Genomic DNA, 21720 nt, shown 5'->3' with positions numbered 1-21720 from the left:
AAATAGGCTCTGTTGTGTCTGGGTGCTCTATTTCAAAATGGAGCCCTTGGATGTACTATGGCTTATTTTGATATGGCCTTTATTTCCTATCTACACAGCCCCTATTTCAAAATGCCTGTTTTGAAATAGGCACTATTCCTCATAGAATGAAATTTACCAAATTCAAAATAAGCTGTCTGTCCACTATTTCGAAATCATTTCAAAATAGCAGTCGCGTTGTGTAGATGCTTGCTAAGTTATTTTGGAATAGCGGCTGTTATTCTGAAATAACTTGTCTGTGTAGACACAACCCATACACTGCAAAACCAAACCCCAAAACATGTTAGAGTAAATTTCAATTTGGTTTAGCCCTTCAACATGGCTGAAGCAGTTTGGCTTTGAAATGTACTGGGGACCAATCTTTGAATTTTAGCCATATTCCTGAGTCATTTAATATGTTGTTGTGCAGTGGATGTGGTTAATTTTTGTCTGGCTGTGAATAGGAGGATATTATAGGCTTGTACTGTGCAATGATATAAACAATATTGATGGCAGGGTGAATGAGTGAAATTAATTCTAAAAGCAATTTCTATTTTGATATTTGTACATTGCTGTTTTTAATAGTCACTGCATTCTACTTTAGGCTATATAACATCCACTGCAACCACATTATTTCGCTCAATAGCCAAATAATTTAATTTTTTGTTTTTCCTGTATCCTCATCTTGATATTTTGAATACATAATGCTATGGCAAGATTTTTAACTGGACACTGACCCACCTATCTCTTGCTGTAAATTCCACTGCACCTCACCTTTATTTATGTAATTCATTGCAACTATTTCTCTGCTAATTGACCATTTATAATCCAGTGGAACCGTAACAATGACCTGTGCATTAAAAGGAAAGTAATGGGGTATCAGCCTGACATAGAGTTAGCCCACCTTGAGAGCACTGACATAACTACCCCCCTGGATTAGAGACGATATGGTTTATATTAGTGACCTGAGGAAAGTTCATGCCCTCTGGGAAAAGTTTATTCCATGGAATGGCAGTGTGATTAATGGCTTATTTACAGCAGTGACATCCAAGCTGTCAGGACTCTTCATCAACCTTTGATGTAAAACACACTAAGAGGCCCTAGGTCATTCTTATCTGTTTAGAGGAGAGAAATCAGAAGTGAAGAATGGTTGACTATGGTTAAGACACTGGCACTAACACTCTCCAGTAAGGAAACAATGCGAAAGAGCTGCAAGGTCACTTACTTTGCTGGCCTGGATGGTGAAAACATACGGCTGAAGTAGGTAATACTTCATTCCAGTTTTTTATGCATGATCTAGCAAAGGAACAATATAACAAGGCACATGGTAAAGGAACAGATGGATGTTTGCATCAAATACAATGAGAGGCATGACATGAGTCTTAAGGCCAGGTGCAGCAAGCAGTCAAGAAGTGCAGGCTCCTCAGTACGATACAAATGCATGTCTTGACACAAGTTTATTCTAATATGTGTTTATGGGCATTTCGATAGCATCCAGTGCCATGGTGGTCATATATTCAAAGACTTCATCCCCAATGTCTGTTCAGCCTAGTCTGATGGCTGAGTTCACTGAGGAATGGTAGGATTTTCTGAAAGCCTCCTTGGAGAAAGCTGCCACGTGCTCATGAATCTCACTTTAGTCCATGGTTCCAGTGGATTGTGAGATTAGTGAGCTAACGCTAAGGTAGCTGTTTGGGGAGCAAGGACTGGAGCCTGTTTCCTGGCCTCCGGAATGTTTGCCACAGTGATCCATCCTTAGAGGGGCCAAGAGACTTGCTGGGCACCTAGGAAGAGTCTGTGGGCTGGGGCTGGGATCTGCTCCAGGAAGGTGTGGGGCCCAGGGCAGCTAGCTGTCAGTGCCGCCCCCAAGCACTCCACAGCCTGCTCCCCTAGGCAGTCCACAGAGCACCCCAGAGCACTGTCTGGTGGTTGGGTGAAGATTTTAAAGGGCCTGGGGCTCTGGTCACCATAGCTGCTGCACTAGAAGCCCCAGCCATTTTTGAATCACCTGGGGCCGGGGCAGTTGCCCCTTTTGTCCCCCATATCCATAGGCCCGATCCTTATGAATACAAAGCCACTAGAAGAATGTGGATACAACAAGGACAGAAGCGTGCAGATGATTCCCACCCCCCGCCGTGACAAAGATGTTGGCAATGTGCGCGATTTCCCACCTTTCGAGCACCCTGGTCAAAACAGTGTCTGGATGAGGAGCAATAGTGGGAGCTGAATCCAGAGAAGACAGAATAACGCTGCTTACTGGGTTTGGGCATATTCGTGGCGATCCACGTAGTTCTGACTTGCAGTGTTGGTTACAGTAATAGAATGTTCACAGGAAGGAAACTGCAGTAATCCCCCAAGATACGCGAGGGTTGTGTTCCATGCAGCCCTCGCGTATCCCCAGATTTGTGTAAGTCAGGGGCTGGGGCAGGGAGGTTAAGCCTGGGGTGGGTTAGGGCTGCAGAAGGGGGGGGGGTGAAGTTGAGCTGGGTTTGCTGGGGGGGGGGGTTGGGGCCAGGTCACGTGGTGGAGGCTGGACCTGGGGGGCTGTGGCAGAGGCTGGAGTCCCAGTCTTCTCCACGCCGCTGGCGGCACTCAAAGGAAGAGCTGGCTGCTGCCAGCTCTGTCCCCCTTTGACAGGGGATCACCTCCCCACCCTGCATCTGGGTGCATCTGGAGCGTTTACTGTATAAAGTATGAATCGGGGGGTCAGCCGCGTAAGAGTAGGGTTGCATACTCTGAGACTTTACTGTACAGTATTGACTTCACCTTGACCTTCATCATCACTGTGGTGATCTCTTACCTGTCTCCCTCTGCCCAAGGAGGAGATGGCAGAACACTTGCACCAATTTGATCCAATCTGATTGAAAATACAGTGGCAGGTTTACTCACAAAACGGACTTCAAAGTACATGTTATGATGGGGGGGTTATTCTTTCACTGGTTTAATGCTGAATACAGAATAAAATCCAAGACTTAGTTCCTCCTCTGAGCCCTCCAAGAGAGTGACCAAATCAGCACTTTATCCTGTGATCCTGATTTTCTGGGACAGTATTGTCTTCTAGACCTATGGGATTGGTTCTGTTAACCTCAAGAGTGAGACTGCGTACTCAGGACCCAGAGATATCATGACAGTAGCTTTTGAATTCCTTCCTAGAACAATGTGAAATAGCCATGAACCTCAGTGCTTTCAAGAATGAAAGCTGGTCAAAGTGGTGAATTTGAGCCTTAACTGTAATCCTCCAGAATAACACGCATACAACCCTATTAGCAACAAAAAACAGCATAAAATCTCAAACAAATACCCAGTTAAATCTAATCCCGCACATAATGAAATGGGAGAGCTGTATACAAAACCCTATATGGACTCACTTTAATCATTTGAAAGATATTCAGACCCTGTAGTTTTGGGCACAGTAGAAGAACGTCTAGTTGAATGAGTGCTAGACCAGGTGTAATGTCCTATCTAGAGTTGGGAAAATAATTTCTAGTTAGCAGTTTGCTTCTTTTTCTACTTGAAAACAGTTCACAAACTAATGGCAAAACCCTCAGATGTATTCTTTACTTGCAAATTCTCTGCAAAATTCTCAATGTATTGGCTAGAGGCCATTTGTAAATTAGCGTTTGAAAATGTTGCTGTATTAATTTTTGTTAAATCAGTTCCATGATATTGCTGCTTCTTGACTTGATGACTTAAAATAGCAGAACGTATTTCAAAATGCACATTTGAGAGCGAAATTCTAAATACACAGTTTTGGTTAACTGTATGATTTGAAGTTTCCTCTCTTGTGCATATTCAATTTCTCTTGCTTTTAGAATACTCACAGATGTGAATCCAGTTCAAGAGAACGTCTAACCATTTAGGTGAACATGTTGTGGAAAAATGTGGCATTTTTTTCCCCTCTGTTGTTCTAAAACCTTGTGTACGTGCATTAAAGTGAAATACTGTGCATGAATCAAAAGTGAAAAGACTGGGAAAAAAACCACACAGAAAAGTGTGTGGGTGTGTGTGCTTTCCACCCCACTCCCTTGCCATTCTTTCATGCAACCACAGAGGGTAGTGTGGCTAATGAATTGCAATGAAATACTGTAAACAATGTACATGCCATTTGGAATTCTCAATTTCATACATCAAGCTTCCTTCTCATCTTTTTAAAATCTTTCCCAGACCATCCCCTTGTTCAAAGATTGCGTAATTTTTCAGCTCTGCCAAGTGTTCTGTGCTCAGGGCTCTGTACCCTAAGCAGCCTGTGAAGCTGAAATTACTGTGAAGGAACCCCAAAGCAGAGTAGGTTGTCTACCAGTTCTCCCCTCCATCCAATCCCACAAGTACTCGGACAGTATCCCCAGATAATTGTGCTGCGCCTTGCTCCAAAATTTTAAATGTTGACGAGGCTGCAGATTTTTGCACAGATAGTGAATAATTGCAATGTAAAAATTGTGGAGGGGAGGGGAGTGGCATTTTTTTTGACAGTTAGTGTGAGCACACAGAAGGCTCACAGTGCGATCCTCTTGCACTCTACTCTCGCTGGAATTACCTGGGGCTTATTAGAACTCCAGAGGTCGTGAGGATTCTGCTATTCGCCTTCCTGGGGAGAGAAAGGAGGTAGATCACAATAGTACTTGTAAAGGTTGAGGTGAGGTTATGCTAATGAGGCTCCCTGTTCCTGCCAGGCAATTGTTGCCCATCATGGCTGAAACATATGCTGTCTTCAGGACCAACTGGCCTGATATACTGTAGTTTCATGGGACCCTCTGAGGCTATGATGTTCTCTACTATTATGCAAACCCAGATCTAAGGTTTGGCTCATTATGAATAATCTTTTTGGTCAGTAACTCTTGTGAATTATAGAGAGGGTTGGCAAAGCAGAAATGTGACTTCCTGAGCCGTTCATGAGTGTCACGTCTGCTTCCTAGTTCTCCTTCTGGACTTGTGGGGGAAGAAGGGTAAAGGAAGTGCATGCTACGACAGCCCTGCACACAGTGTGTCCCCTGGTGTTTGGGGCAGCTGTGCATTAGGGGTAGGTTGGAGCCATGTCTCCACCCTCTCCTTGCCTGTTGGAGGAGGAGCCATAGCTTTGCTGATGCTGCTTCCCCCCCCTCTTCCCTCATTCTGCTCCCCACAATGATGCCTTCCTTGCTCTTCCACATGGGTGGCCAGTATGAGGCACAGTTCTGGTGCAAAAGCGCAGTACAGTAGAAGTCCAAGATATGCTCACTTGACTTGCCTGGTTCTCGGCTCCGACTGACTTGCATGAAGTTTGAGTTACGCGAGGCTGCCCAAGAGCACAGCCTTTGTGTAACTCAGAGGTCTAATGTATCTGCTGCCAGAAGTATGGTTTGAGCAAGTCACTTTGATGGTTTTCCTGAAGCATCCATTTAAATAGCATAGCAAATCAGTAGTCTGTGCAGCATACCTTGTATCTGACATGGCTCACAGAGCCAGAGATTCCAAGGCCAGAAGGGACCATTTGGGATCATCTAGTCTGACCTCCTTTTTATAACACCAGGCCGTGGAACTTCCCCACAGTAATTCCTGGGGCAGATCTTGTAGGAAAAACATCCAATCCTGATATTTAAAATGGTCAGTGCTAGAGAACCCACTGCTATCTTCTTTCCAGTCTGAATGTATCTAGCTAGCAACTTGTAGCGGCTGGATCATAGGGTACCCCATCTGCTTGATTGAAAAGTCTATCAAATATTTGTTCCTCATGTAGGTAGTTCTAAACTGTGATCAAGTTACCTTCTTAACTTTCTCTTTTAGCTAAATAGACTCAAGAAATTGTCACTACAAGTCATTTTTATTAAGTCACACCTATACATACTAACTCACATGGTTCCTGAAGTAGGCTAGAGCAGGGGTGTGCAGTGTGTGCATGTGGGGGGGTCCCCTTAAGGGGGTGCGAAATTTCCTAGGGGTGAGGGCACAGCATAATCAGCTCCTGGGTCTCAGGCTCATCCCTCTCATTAAAATCTTGAAGTATGTTACTATTTTTATGCCTCTGTGTTCACATTTATATCCTGATTACTAAAGTGTTTGCATTCTACATACTTATTTTCTTACACTTACTGAAAGGATTCCCCGCCCCCCCCAATAAACCAAAATTTTTGTTGGTTTTGATTTACATTAGACTGCTTAGGTGGGCCCTGCTGATTGCAGAAACAAAAAGTGGGGCCCAACACAAAAAGTTTGCTCACCCCTAGGATAGATTATGATGTCTGATGATTATTATTATTATTACATTTTATGTAGCATTTCAGGGGTCATATCTCAAGATTAAGGTGCAGCGGACATGCCTTCTTGTCTCTTCAGACTGGCCGTATAGCCATGTTAGTAAACAATCTGTTTTAAAAAATGCAGACTGACCAGCAACTACATCCTGGTTTGAGAGTGAATATTTTTTGTAACTTACCCCCCAAAAATAACTTTTCAGTAATTCTTCTATGAAGCATTTCCATTAATGACTATTTAGAATCCACTGACTAATCTGTTGCTCTGAAATGGCCTTTATAAGTGTCTGTTCCAGCTGGAAAACCGTACTGTGATCATAGTTATGCTTGACAAATACACGGATTCATTTTTGTCACAAGGTGTTGCTGCTTTGTCATTCTCATTTTACCAAATGCCCAGGGGGTTTGGATGGGGTGTCCGAGGCAGAGCTAAAATAAAACTGAGAAACAAAACATCAACAGTTCTCCTTGCACAATATTCTGTATGAGTCACAGTGGATTTCTCCTGCAAACAACAAATGCAGAATGGGCATAATCTTGCTTTCATTCAGATTAATTAAACTCCCATTGACTTCAATGGGAATAATACTAAGCCCAAATATAGCTTCTTAGGAGTAAAGTGAATTAACCCAGCTATTGTCTTAGCAGGATCAAGAAATGTGGCATCTGTTTTTCTTTTTTGTGCTTATTTTTGTTTGAAATGTATTCTGTGTAATTTCAGATTTGCTTCCCTAGTTCTTAACTACTGCTGACCCTACTAAAAATGCAATGGTGTCACAGAAACACTGCCATGCTTAGGGCCTGATCCAATATGAACTGGGATCAGACTTGACATTAATTTTAATAATATACCTTGGATTTCCTAAGTGCATCTACCCAGTGCATTGAGGAAAGATTGTTCCTTGCTTAAGATTCTGTTTGCTGACTCCAGAGCATGCTGACTTTGTGTGACCTCCTGTTTTACTTCAGGGCCTAGGGCTGTAACTGAGATATGGGGCCCATTGCCACCAGCTGCTGCACAAACACATAAGAAAGCTGCTCTCTGGAAGAGTGGACAATTTTGTGCAAGTCATTTAATCTCTCCATGTTCCCAGTCCCTGTTAATAAACTGGACATAATGAGGAGGATGTCTGGTCTGTTTAGTTTATAGGCTTTTTGGAGAAGAGACCATCTCTTGCTATCTCTTCTGTAGAGAGCCAAGGGAGCCTATATATCTAGGTGGGGGGTACAAAGATCATACTACTAATAGTTGTGCATTAGTGCACAGTATGAAAGCTCTGACCTCAAACCCCACCCCATGCTTTCACATTGTGAGCTGTCTTAATTGTTTCAAACTAGTTTTTACCAGCGAAGGACCTGATACTGCAGTTATTACTCAGTTATTGTCGTCAATGGGAGATGTCCTAAGTAAATTGGAAGGAATAATCCCTCAACACAGTGTGTTAGCAAGCCCTGACTCCGCAAAGATGCACTTTGTGCTTCCTGTAATCAAGCATATAACATGTTTACCTCAGTGTGATTGATATGAGTCTGTTCTTCACCGAGGGTTTCCTATATATTTATTTACATTTGGGTGTTCATATGGAGCAAGTAAGACCCATGTCAGATTATGAATGACCTGAACATATCACTCATAAGGAAATTCCTGAAGACTTATTTGAAAGTCCATCAAACTAGGTCCACACGGTGGGTGTTATTGCAGGATACGGCTGAAATAAGAGACATCATCCGTTGTCTTGAAACAGTGTTTGGGATAACAGGAGCATTATTTCAACATCCTTGTACATCTCATTGCATGAGGAGTACAGGGATACCTAAAATAGTGTTTTATTTCAGTAGGTGTTGCTGATTTAGGCAGTGCCATGTGCCAAAATAGCCCATTTCAAAATCTACTGAAAATTAACTATGAGGTTAGGGTGCTCTATAGATGTAGTCTGAGAAACTAACAGGTGATATCCTAGTTATGTTAAACTAGGGTGACCATCTGACCCATATCTGGTAGGACAGCCCTGTATTTCCAGTGCCAGGAAGGCATCCCAGCTTATTTTCAAAAATGGGCTAATTGCCTCATATTTGCAGGGGGAGCAGCTGCCGCCTGGTTCCCACTGCGCACCATCATGGCTGCCACCCGGTTCCCAACTCCCCACAGTATGTGAGAGCCAGGAGCTGGGCCCATGTGGCTGTGCCTGGCTCGTGGGAGCTGGACCAGCATGGCTCCTCAAGGCTCAGGGAAGCCAGGAGCACCACCAGTAGCTACTACCCGGTTCCCAGCTCCCCATGCCTTGGTGGAGCCAGGAGGAGCTGCCCCTTCCTCCATATCTCCCTGTTCCATATACATGGGATAGGGAGATATGGTTACCCTACATTACACCTGGGAAAGAATGTCCCAGGCCCAGGTGGTGCTGAGATCTTTTTGTTGCTGAGCTCCATCCTGCTCTTGGAACCCAGTGCAGGCTGTTGCTTTTAATCAACAGAAAAAAGTAAACCTTAGTCTTAGAACCACAAAAAGTGTAAAAAAAAAAACAAAACAAAAAAAAAACAACCAAACATACCAGAAGTAGCCATGTTAAAGGAAACTTGGAACAACTGTAGTGAACGTGAGGACCAAGGTAAGGAACGTAAACCCTTGCTGCAGTTGGTCTTTGAGCTTCGATGTGAGAGTACCTGCTCATCAGATCAGGTTCACAAAGACAGCAACAGTGTATTATTCAATGATCATCTGTTTAGGAGTTTTCAGCGGAGGCTTGAGATTTCTTGGTACAGCATGTTGGAAAAATTCCCACCTGTTCATTGTGCCTACAAAGAACATTGCTGGAAAACAAGGCATTTAGTATGGGTGGGGTGGAACAAAGTATCATTCGGAATAAGATAAAGGTCTTAACTACTAGATTCTGACAAAGGTCCACCTTCCTGGTTGCCAGAACACACTGCACCTTACAAAACTTGTATTCCTGTATCCACAAAATGCATTATGGGCATAAACCAGAGCAGTTACTTCTAACTAATGAGCCAAATTCAGACACCACTATTTGCACTAAGTTGTGCCTGACTCCAGAAGTAGTCCAATGAAATCAATAGCATTGTGCGTAGAGTTAAGATACTACTCCAGTGGGAGGGTGCCAGAATTTGAGTGTCTGATTTTGTATCTGCAACAAGTTAAGTAAAGCTGCAACTACTTTGATTTGTGTCTGCACTTGAATTTCTACTGAAAATAAATGACATTTAGAAACAGTCAGAGCACCTTCTGAAAATTTGCCCCGTAACGTGGTATGTCTCCAACAGTCCGCCCAATATGACAGGCCTCGCTCTGACAAAACTTCATTGACCTTGGAGCAGCTGTTTTAGGGCCAATAAATCCAAATACATAAGTAGTGGGAGTCGAACTTATAATGTAGTGTCTATTAATTGATACAAATTGAAGCAGCGAGATATAGGAGTCCGTGGCCTAAAACAAGCGAGCAGCTCCCTGGGCACTACACTCCATGCACTCTGAAAGGGTATAATGTTACAATTCACTCATCTGAATGTAAGGCTATAAGTTATTGTAAGGCTTTCACTTAGTGTTGGCTGCAGATCCTTTAACCACAGGAAAACACAGATTAGCTGCAAAGTAAGATAGAGGTCAGGAAAACCACTTGGGTGTCCAAGGCAAATTAACCCTATGTCTGTCTTGGCTCATTTGGTTCTTTAGTTATGGACAACCGTGCCAGGATCACTGGCATCAAGAAATTGTTATATTTTGTATTGAATACTGGGCAGTCTTGGACCAAGATTTTTAAAGAGCGATTGACTTTTTCATGCCTCAATTCCTAGGTGCCTAGTCTTAGAACTTAGAAGGGACTTGGTTTTTCAGAAGTCAGGGTCCCTTGGTGCTTTCTGAAAATCAAGTGTGTCTACGGCAAATCAAAACAAAAAAGCTGTCCAGTAGCACTTTAAAGACTAACAAAATAATAAATTTGGTAGTCCTTTTAAATGCTACTGGATTGCTTTTTTGTTTTGATAGTATATAGGCTAACACGGCTATCTCTGTTACTAAGGCAAATCACGTGGGATACTTCAAAAAATTGAAGCACCTAAAAATACTGTTCCTTCTCAAAATGCCAACCTGCATTCTCTGACCATCTTAAAATTAGCCAGAAATTTCTGACATATTTTGAGTTGACAATGTAGCTATTTAATATAGATTCACATTAAAAATAAAAATCTTTTGTTCTTTGGACAGTATTTTAATTGGATGGATTTGACATATGAACTAGTTTTGAGTGATGTTAGAAAAACTCTCACCATTCATAGGTGCTTTTCTCTTTATTCCACACAAATGGCTAAGTATGTGTTCTTAAAATGAAAAGATTTTGTGGGCACTATGAACAGAAAACCTATTCCCCTGTGAATAAAAGGATCTTGTCAACTCAGATATTCCCATCCTTAAAAAATTAGTTAATTTTAGAAATTTAGGTTTGGAAAGGATCTCAAAACCTCCTGAAGCAGGACATGTAGCCTGTCCCTGACAGTTGTTTGCAGGTGTTTAAGAACCGGTTAGGCAATTATGGGGATTGCACAACCTTCCTCAGAAATCTATTCCAGTGCTTAACTATCCTTTTGGCTATGTTTACTCTTACCCCCTTCTTTGAAGGGGACATGGTAATCAGACTGATGGGATATTGCTAAGGAAATGCTGCATATTTATCACAACACTTCTTTAGTAAAGTTTCTTCCGCGGCAGCTTTGAAGTGTCCATGCTACTTTGAAGTGCCTTTACTCCCCAAAATTTTGGTCATCAGGTTGATGGGAGATTTTGGGGAGTAAAGACACTTCAAAGTAGTGTGGGCAGTTTGAAGTGCCCATGGCTGCACAGCATTCTGGAACTTCAAAGTTGCCATGGGGGACAATTTGCCTAATGAAATGCATATTCATTGCAGCACTTCATTAGTAATCTCCCATCAACCTGATTACCACGCCCCTTGCGAAGAGGGGGGCAAGTGTAGACGTAGCCTTAGAGTTTTGATGGTGTATAGACTGTATTTATTCCACTTACCTATTTGCCTGTATGTTCGTAAAGAAGCATTCAGCTTTCTTTGGCCGCGTCTACACGTGCACGCTACTTCGAAGTAGCGGCGCCAACTTCGAAATAGCGCCCGTCACGGCTACACATGTTGGGCGCTATTTCGAAGTTGAAATTGACGTTAGGTGGAGAGACATCGAAGTTGCTAACCCCATGAGGGGATGGGAATAGCGCCCTACTTCGAAGTTGAACATCGAAGTAGGGCACGTGTAGACGATCTGCATCCCGCAACATCGAAATAGCGGGGTCCGCCATGGCGGCCGTCAGCTGAGGGGTTGAGAGACGCTCTCTCTCCAGCCCCTGCGGGGCTCTATGGTCATCGTGTGCAGCAGCCCTTAGCCCAGGGCTTCTGGCTGCTGCTGCGGCAGCTGGGGATCCATGCTGCATGCACAGGGTCTGCAACCAGTTGTCGGCTCTGTGGATCTTGTGTTGTTTAGTGCAACTGTGTCTGGGAGGGGCCCTTTAAGGGAGCGGCTTGCTGTTGAGTCCGCCCTGTGACCCTGTCTGCAGCTGTTCCTGGCACCCTTATTTCGATGTGTGCTACTTGGGCAGCACCACATCGAAATAGGCACTGCGAGGGAACGTCTACATGCCAAACGTCGAAGTTGAACGTTGACGTTGCCAGCCCTGGAGGACGTGTAGACGTTATTCATCGAAATAGCTTATTTCGAGCTATTTCGATATAGCGTGCATGTGTAGATGTAGCCTTTTTGTTGGATGTGATATTTGTTGCTTTTTGATTTTTGCAAATGTAGCAGGAGGTGCAGTCCACACTGACCATTTTTAATCAATGTAAAAACAAATTTGTGTGATATTGTGACCAGAGTGTGAAAGCTTAGACAGTGCCAACTCTTAGCTAAGAACTAACTGGTACCTATTTTTAAATATTCTCTCCACCCACAACCCCCTTTTAATTTTAAAAGCCCACTGGCATGTCATGAGCATTTGAAAATGGCTGCTTTTTGCCTTCAAGGTATGTTTGAATGTTTGCTGTGAAGGAGAATGTCTTAAAAATCTCGACTGCCTGTCAGCATTTCCAGATGCACACCAGGACTGCATGCATCTTTCTCAAAGCTCCTTTTCAATACACACAACAGCCAGCAACCCTGTTCAGAACATATGGAAAGGGCACCAAATGTCTGACCTTCTGCTGGAAGACACCATTACTTAGGATCTGCCCAGCATGCGTCTTACTTAGACACTAGTTCTAAGTATACAAAGCAAAACCACATTTTGGCTGCACTGAAACAAATTGCAGCCCCTGACACTCCAAAAGAATCAGAAGTACAAGAAAAGGAAGAGAAAACGAAAGCCTATGAGGCAGACCAAATCCAGCACGCTAGTATGCAAAAAGTTTTGCTTAAATGAAAATACGAAGGGAATACTTTAGTCCAGTAGATAAGATTTTTTTTTCTCCAAATGGTCCTGCATAAGGTATCAGTCTATTCTTTTTGCGCACACATCAATTTGAATATTGATTTTAATGAACTGATGTTTTTGCTTTGTTGAAGAATTGCTGAAGAAAAAAATTTTGTTGCTGAGAATAGGAAACCACTCTGAAGTCAATAAAATATGCAAACAGGTGCTTGAAATTCCCAAAGCGCCCCCATTGCCTTCCTCAAAACAATAGGCTGTCTTTCTCCTCACTTTTTTTCTTCATATACCAAAACAATATTTGGGAAACTCCCCAAAGTAACGTGAGCAAAAATCTAAAGTGTGATTTGTTGCTTTTGTAGTACTGCAGGAAATGGCCTGTTCTAAATATACAGCTAATGATGGGAATTCAAGATATAGTTGTAATATAGAAACACTTCACCTTCTCATCTCTAGGCCTGAGGTGTGGGGAAATGCATTATTCTTTTGCAGATTTCTGTGATTGATGGGAGCACAATATAAGAAAAATGCCTATACAGTAAAGCATCAATTTAACCGACTAATAGCAGGCAAGATGTGTTCCTTAATGCCAAAAGTCCGTTAAATCTGAATCTTGCAAGGCGCATGCACCTCACCCCTTGTGGGAGGAGTGCGTGACAGTGGCTCCTCCAGCCCGGTCAGGGGCTCCAGTGGCTCTGGTGAGTTGCAAGCATTTATTTGATGGTGGAGAGAGTTTCAGTTGAGGTCCATTACGTTGAGGGTTTACTGTATTACAAGAAAGTCCTGTTTCACCATGTCCCACAGCACGTTTAAGTATAAATGAAAATAGCGTCACCAGCTTCTGCAAGCCTTAGTAATTACTACTTGGCCTGCTAGAGAGACCATTTTACCCATTTTTCTTTCTGAAGAAGCATTAGTAAGATTAGTAACGGCAAGAATCAGTTTTGGTAATGGTACAGGATGCCCAGCTTGTGAATACAGGAGACGGCTGGTTAGCCAACCTTCAGTTAACCGATGCTCCATTTTTATCTGACTTGCTCCAGCAACTGGCCCTGATTAGACAGCCCTGCAGTGGCCAGCCCCAAGCAGCCAGTCCCACTGTGGCATCTGGCCCCACAGCAGTGACTCCTGTCAAGGCAGCTGACCCTGCTGCAGCTTCTGGCCCCACAGCAGCAGGTCCTGCCAGGGCAGCTGACCCCATCACGGCAGCTGGTCCCACTGCTGCAGTTCCCAGTAAACCAACTATCCTTCCTTGGAGCAATGCATCTGAGTGGCTGTAGGAAATATACTAGAATTCCCATTATCTGACCTTTAGGGTTATCCGACCATCCTTCGGTCCCGTTTAGGCGAGATAAACTGGGTTCTACTGTAATTCTATTTTATCCACAAAATACCTGGAGTGGGGCCAGTTCAACATGCGTAGTCATGTTATTTGTTTTGATGCAATATGGCTGCTTTGCATTGCACAGCTGGCATAGCCTGGTCCTAAAACTCCACAGGAAAACCAGAGAGGATCATCTTAGTACAAAAGCTATTGGTCAGTGCAGTAGAGCTGGTGTAGGATCCCCTTCACCATACCCAGATTCTGCTGTTCTCCTAGCAGGAAAGAGGAGGCATGGTCAGAGGAAAGGGTCTTAGAGGTCCCTATCTCTTGCCATTTTCTAGTACATTTCAGTCCTTTTATTGACACTTTGCCGCTGGCATTAAACTAGAGCAGCTTTCATGCTGCTCAACTCCACAGCAGTAGGACAAACCTGCGGCAGGCTCAGGGCCAGTGGAAAGTAGACCAGATACAGATACTCAATCTGTGTTCTGTGCAGATCAGCCAGAGCCCAGAGTCTGGCCCAATACTGTCAGTATTTTTCTTGTAGTTAACATTTACCGGGCTTAAATTTAGAGGCAGTATGGCTCAAATTTAAGGTAACTAAAATACTTATTCGCGTATTGCAAAGCACCTTAATTCGTTCATTGCCCTTTATGCCTAATGGTGTGTAGGCCAGCAGCAAAGGTCCTCCACTTCTGTCTGTTACTGACCAGCCTCTCAACAGTGCCCCAAGTATGATTCATGCTCTTCATTTCTCCTTCTGTGGTCCAGCACCATATTTTCTTGGGTTGTCCTCATTTCTACTTACCTTCAGAGGTCCCGTGCGCAACAGTCTTTGTGCTGGAGCTCCCATCTTTCCTGACCATGTGCCCAATCCATCTCTAGTGTCTTTTCATAATGATGGTGGTCACATCATCTTGCTTACACTGTGCAAGCAGCTCCTGGTTTGCAATTATACTTGGCCAAAAATACGGAGGATCCTCTGAAGGCTTCTGGTGCGAAAAGTCAACAATTTATCAAGGTCACACACTGTCAGTCACCAGCATTCTGATCCATATAATAATGTTGATAAGACACACCTCTGATACTTCAGTTTGGTGTGGATGCTGTACTGTGGTGACTTCCGTGTAAGATTTTGAGGAGTAAAAGGACTTCAAGGTACCCTGGGCACTTTGAAGTACCAGCGGGTGAGCCGTGGCTAGACGCGAGCCTGCACTTCGAAGCTTAACACTTCAAAATTGCCGCGGGGGGCGGGAATTTGCTTAATGAAGTGCTGCATATGCACTGCAGCACTTCATTTATAATCTCCCAATACCCTACTTACCATGCTCCCTTTTGAAGTAGGGAGCTAGTGTAGACAAGTCCCAAGAGTTTTTTCTTTAAGGTACATCTATTATTGATTTGCCTTCCATGTGTTTTGGCATGATCCATACTCTCTTTAAATTCTGTTTCTGTTTGAAACAGGCAGTCCTTGCTGCTTTTTACGTATGTTGCTGTAATTTGTTCCCATATCTTATTAATTTCTTCTATGCTGTGAGTTTCTTTTTCAAGATCTATTTTTCATCTTAAGGACAAAAAGCATTCTTAACTGTGCGATCTTGTACCTTCCCCACGTCAAAGCATTTTTGCATGGGTATCTTTTATGACCAGTGCTGCTTAGCTTAAGCTTTGAGTGCTGTCAGAAGGTGGTGATCACTGCCCCTCTTTTCACCTTGTCATCTAGTAATGAACGTCTCCATGTTCCATTGATCATCACGTGGTCGATCTGATTACTTGCCGTGCTAGCTTGTGAACTTCACAGTGAGGAAAGAGCGTACCTACAATGACAAGATTGTGTGAAGTACAGAGTTCCACTTGCCTCTCTCCAGTCTTGTTCATGGTACCACACCCGTGTTTCTCCATGGTTCTATCATTATACGTATTATTGCTCCCAACTTTAGCGTTTCAGTCCCCCATGACTATTATACGCTTATGACATAATGCTGTTCTTATTTCAGCTTGAAGCTGTTTGTAGAATCTTTGTTTTCTTCACTTTCATTAGTTGGATTGTAGGCATGTAAACATTAAATTAATCCAGTGCTATCTTTCATTCTGGCTCTCTTTGGTTTGGTTTCCTTTCCACAAGCATTTCTCTGTTCCTTTCTTCAGAACAATAGCTACTCCCTCATCGTGTTTTGTCGTCATCCCTTCCAGAAAAAAGGACTGTTTCACCAGTACTAGTCTTCATTCTTCCCGATCCAATCCATCGGCTAGCTGTGGTGGGATTTTGAGTGACTTGGATGTGTGTCTCGTCCTTTCTAACTTGGCCTTTTCTTGTGGCTGCAAATTTTATTCAGTGTTCTGGAGATGATGAAATAGGAGCTTGTGACAGTGTGTCCCTCCCACACAAGGCCTGGAAGGATTCATGTGACTAGGTGGACCAACTGACCCTGCATGCTGAACTTGGGACTACTGAGCTGCTATCAGCTCAGATAAATAGGGTTCTGCTCTACTTAATGGGGAAAAGAGGAAGGTGTGTGTTGCAAACCTCAAAATGTGTGCAAACTTGTGGATTGTGCTAAGTAATCTAATCAAAATTCCAACTGAAGCTTAAAATTGTGGGATCTTAAATTTCCCCAGAATCTGTTTTATGTAGGGTCTGATTCCTATGTAAAATGGGGATAAGGATACTTCCTTCCTTTTGTGAAGCACTTCAAGGGCTGCTACTGCTAAGTGCAAGAGAATGTACTGAGCCACAAAGTTCATAGTAGAGACAGGAACCAAACATGTCCAGAGATTAGAGATGTTCAGAGCCATGAAGTTCTGATATCTGAATTTTCTCAAAACTCAAAGCTACTTGAGGCTTAACGTTGGTCCGTACACATGTCTAATGTAGACACAACACTCCTTTGCTTGGGACAGTGACTCTGAGGCTGCCTTTTTATGGGAATCTTGGGTAACACAAATTACATATTTAACAAAAATCTGACTTTTGGGCTGCTTTGTGCAAGCAAATTGATGTGATGATAGATTGCTTCACGAAGAACCTTCAGAGTTGCCCAGGGGACATCCCTGGAGGCTGAGGGAAGCAGAGACTCATAATTAGGACAATTGCTGTCATGTGATTTTTTTGTCTTCAACCACTTCTACTGTCAGAGCACTGGGGGATTCTCAGAAGTTTTGTAAGTAGCTTAATACTGGAAAAAGTAGCATTTGTACTGTCCCGCTTCCTTTTTGACTTTTTTGGCTCTGTTCTGCTGCAGCTATGAGGCCGCTCTGGCAGCCCCAGTGGGAGTTATTTAGAATATTGTAAAACTGTTAGTTGTGGGGTTGCACAACAAAAGGACATTTTGATTAAAACAATGTGACCTGTGAAGCTTTTAGTATAAATTCCTGGTTTTTAAATTTTCTCTTCATGACCAGACTGTGACTCATTATGTAGCTTGCTGCAGTAAATTGCTCTTCCTCGTCATAAGACCTAAACAATTTGAGACTTTTGGGGTAAAATTTTAAAAAGCAGTGAAGTGGTGCTCTCCTATTTTGAAGCTATTTCACACTGGGTCATGGAGACTGAGGGGAAAAATGATTCTGTAATCCAGGGACTTGGTCCCATGCTTCAGTGATGGATGCCTGAATTTCAAGTCTTGGTTCCAACAACTAATTTAAACAAAGTAGAACAGTTTCAACAGGAAAACGTAAGGTAGATGTACCCAATAGTCACGTGGTTAGGGAATGATCTTGAGCATGGAAAATGTTGATCCTTATTTTAAATCAGGCAGAGAAGGTATTTAAACTTGGATCCCCAATATGTTGGGTGAGTGATGACAATTGGGCTAGAGGATATGGGGATTACCTCTTCTTCCTCTGCGAGAGCTCCGGAATCTGACTCCATGAGATGGTTCGTGGTTATGAGCTCCAAATGTAGATAAACATTTGTTACATGAGAAACTCTTGCAAACTAGAGGTAGTCATAGACCATCTACGCACCTCCCTTACATTGGTCAGCAGTCTTTGCCCCCACCCCTTCAGCATCTGAGAGATTTAGGAAAATTGTGTGCCCCTCCCGTGTTGCATGTGAAATAAATGCTAGAGAATGAAAACTTAAACACCACAGAGATTTATTTAAAAGGGAAAGCTACAACACAGGGATTGAACTGGGTTGGCAGTAAATGAACGAGGTTCCTGTTGAGTATGTAACTAGGCCCTAAATACCCAAAGCTGGGGCCAAAACCCAAATGAGTAAAAAAAATAAAATGCCCAAAATACTACTCTCGACACATTGGCAGGTTATTGGCAGAAGCTGGACAGTCTAGCATCTGGTTGGCTTTTGGTAGGTCCGCTCCTCAGCTGCAGTGGCAGAAGTTCAGCAGCTCTCTTGGTAGACGTTAAGTTCTCACTCCACCCCCTTAGACATAAAAAGGGAACAAAGGAGTCAGGTAAGTAAACAGGCTATTGTGTTTAGATTTTTAGATGAATCGCTGCTGGAGCCTTATGGTCTGGTGCGAAGCCCATGCACAGGACTGTAGACGTGTCTGCCTTGATGGTGGACAGCACAAGGGTAAGGGTGTGCTGCCCTGTTAAGCCTTATAGAGCACACAAACGCTGAGATAAGCAGTTGCCTCAAACCTGACCACAACTGTACTGGGAAAATTCTGAGTAGTGTGAAACTTTGAGTGACAGGTTAGAAACTCCATCTTGGGTTTTGTTTTGTTTTTTTTTCCTGACTCCATTTTGAAGTGGCTCACTTACCATATTGGCCTATTATAACAGCATATGCACTATTTACATAACACAACTATTTGCTCCAATAACAGACCAAAAACATGCTACATCATCTTCCTTCAACCCAGACTTAGTACCTGAGCAGGCAGGTGGTTGTGGCTGACCTGTGCCTGCTGACTTACCATGTGGGCCCCAGGTAGAGGGGCTGCTTGACTGTGGGGTATATGTTTAGGCTGAGATTAGACCCCAAGCCGCAGAACTATGCGTGATAGGAAGGTATCAGTTTGGGCTTGTGATAGAGTGGACACACCTATGCTACAGTTAAGTAGACACTTAATCCAAGCCCAAATCAGAGTTAGCCTCAGGTTTCTAATAGGGTATGTCTACAATGGGAGATCCTTTTAAGGATCAGGATTCAGCCCACAGCCTGCTTCTCAGCATTTCCTGTTGGCTATCTTGGACAGCACCCTGCTCAGCTTGTTAGCTTTTTATCGTGCATTCTAAGATGCCCAGTTCTCCCCAGGCTTTGGATAGGGAGCCTTGGTGCCTAACCCTGGGCTGTGGATTCCATCTGGTGGTAAGTTTTTTACCCTTTGTCAATATGAAAACCTGAAAGTTTCAAAACAGAATCGTAGAACTGGAAGGAGCCCCAAGAGGTCATCAAGTCCAGTACCCTGACTATGGCTTGCATAAGCACCATCTAGACCATCCCTGATAGGTATTTGTCTAACCTGCTCTTAAGTTCCCAATGATGGAGATTCTGCAACCTCCCTAGGCAATTTATTCCTGTGCTTAACCACCCTGACAGGAAGTTTTTCCTAATGGCCAGCCAAAACCTCCCTTGCTGCGAGTTAAGCCCATTGCACCTTGCCTTGTCCTTAGAAGTTAAGGAGAATATTTTTCACTCTTGTAACAACCTTCAGGTACTAGAAAGCTGCTATCATGTCCTCTCTCCTGGTGGAGGGTCTCCTTCTGCCAAGTGCTAAATTCTCTCAGCCCTATAACTTGAGAGGGTAGGCTGTGGGTACTCAGCATGTTGAAAGATCAGAATTTAAATTAGCTGTTGCATACATATGATATACAGAATATTCTGTCAGAGATCTGTTCTCTTTTATGCTGTCCATAGTTTGCAACCAAATTACATGAGGTGTAAACAAGCAAGGCAAACTATTAATAATAATAATAATAATAATAATAAAAATTCACTTTTTGCCTTTATTACTATCTGAGGAAGAATGAAATGTTTGTGCATTGCTTCGGACGAGTTTTCCTTAATGAATGAAACTGGAAATGATTCAAAGAAAATACAAAGATAAATATATTTTCTCTTATGTATTTAACCAATACACACATTCGTAAGCTGTAGCCAGCTGCGTATATGTTTTGCCTCATAAAGGGGTAATCTAGTATAAGCAACTTTTTCAGACCTGGCAATTCCTTAAAGTGCATTACATCACTAATCAGTATTTTTGGAGATTATGTGTGGTCTAGCTCTGACTAAGAATTAGTCTTTGTATAGTTAGCATGCCTTTGAAGAGCTGTATTTGATCCTGGAATGCTGTTTCGTAGTCGCGTTGGTGTCACTGTTTTTGCAAATCTTCGATACAGTACACAACTGATGCTACTGACGAAGTCCACAGCAGGAGTTCTGCTTTCCCAGATTTAGGTCTGTCAAGAAACTGGCAATGCCTTGTCGCCAACATGGAACCCATCTCTTGGGCATAGTGTGGGGGCGGGGAGTTAATGTAATTTCCCAGGGCTTTAAAAAAGAAATTTCTTCCATTGGTGGCATATTCATATCCATATGGCTTATCAAAAGGGTCGAAACCATTAGATCTGTCATTCAGACCTTTGCTACTTGAGCTGGCTGACTGGCAACAGTAAGTTATGCTCTGTGGACTAGAAGTAGAGGAGAATGTGACACTTGGTCAGTGGGTTTCACGGCAATGAGATCAGAAACATGGTAAGAGTGAGATACATTTGAGTTCCATCCTAGACTTGGGAGGTGATTCTTTGGCCCACTCTTCCCTCCCCCCACAACACCCACCATCCATCATGACCCTCTTTGCCCCATCCCCCCTCTCCTGTCTGTTCCCCACCTGTAGCTCCTTTTCCCACTCCCATTCTCTCCTAGACCATCCCCACTTCTTTGCCCAGCCTGTCCTAGCCTCTTTTGGCATGCTTGTCCCAGCTATTTTCAATCCCTTAGGCTCCTGGCTCCATACCTCTTTGTGGCAGTCCCAGTATCCCTTTTCTCAGTTCCTACTCTGAGCCATCTCTTTCCTCTATGCTGGCCTTGAGTCACCTCTCTGCATGTGCCACATCCCCACTAGCTCCCAGTCTCCCTCCTCAGGGTGCCTGTATAATCTGGTCCAACAGGCCCCTCCTCCTAATCTTTTTGCCCAGTCAGTCCCAATTCTCCTCCAGGCATCTAGGCTCCTTGTCAGGAATGTCTCGCTGCCTTTTTTGCACACGCTATTAGTTGTCCTGTTTTCTCCTCACAGCCCCACCCCATGCTCATGCCAGCCTCCAGTCCCATCTCTGGTTCCTTGTTGTAGTCTACTGCCCCTACCGCCCCCAAGTCTACCTTTTATTGTTTGGTTTGGTTTGGTTTTTTTGTTTTTTGTATTTGAATTAAGCAATTTACTCCTCCATTATCCATAATGCCTGAGCTCAGCTGCGAGTATGTTGAGAGCACAGGAAAGACTGCTCCTGCTCTGGTGACCTGTCCAGAGCTGCAGCTGTATCTCAAGTCCCAGTCAGGCCTGGAATAATGGAATAATCGAACTGAAAAGCTCCAGTGAGTCTCCCCTGAACATGTGCAAAGGCATCTAATTTGGGCTGTTATAATAGGAAAATCCAGACTCCATCCTGTCAAATTTCAAGTCCCCTTGCCCTAAAGCATTGGGGTACTAGCATTTCTCAAAAGTTTGCCAGAAGCTTTTTAACACGGGCAGCACAGTGTGTTGTCCCCTTGCTATTTTCTGGGAAACAGCTCAGCCATTTGGGCTGGT

Source organism: Carettochelys insculpta, chromosome 4 (assembly GCF_033958435.1).
Source record: "Carettochelys insculpta isolate YL-2023 chromosome 4, ASM3395843v1, whole genome shotgun sequence".
Classification (NCBI taxonomy): Eukaryota; Metazoa; Chordata; order Testudines; family Carettochelyidae; genus Carettochelys; species Carettochelys insculpta.
The sequence above is the reverse complement of the archived record's forward strand: the minus strand, read 5'-3'. Positions refer to the sequence as shown.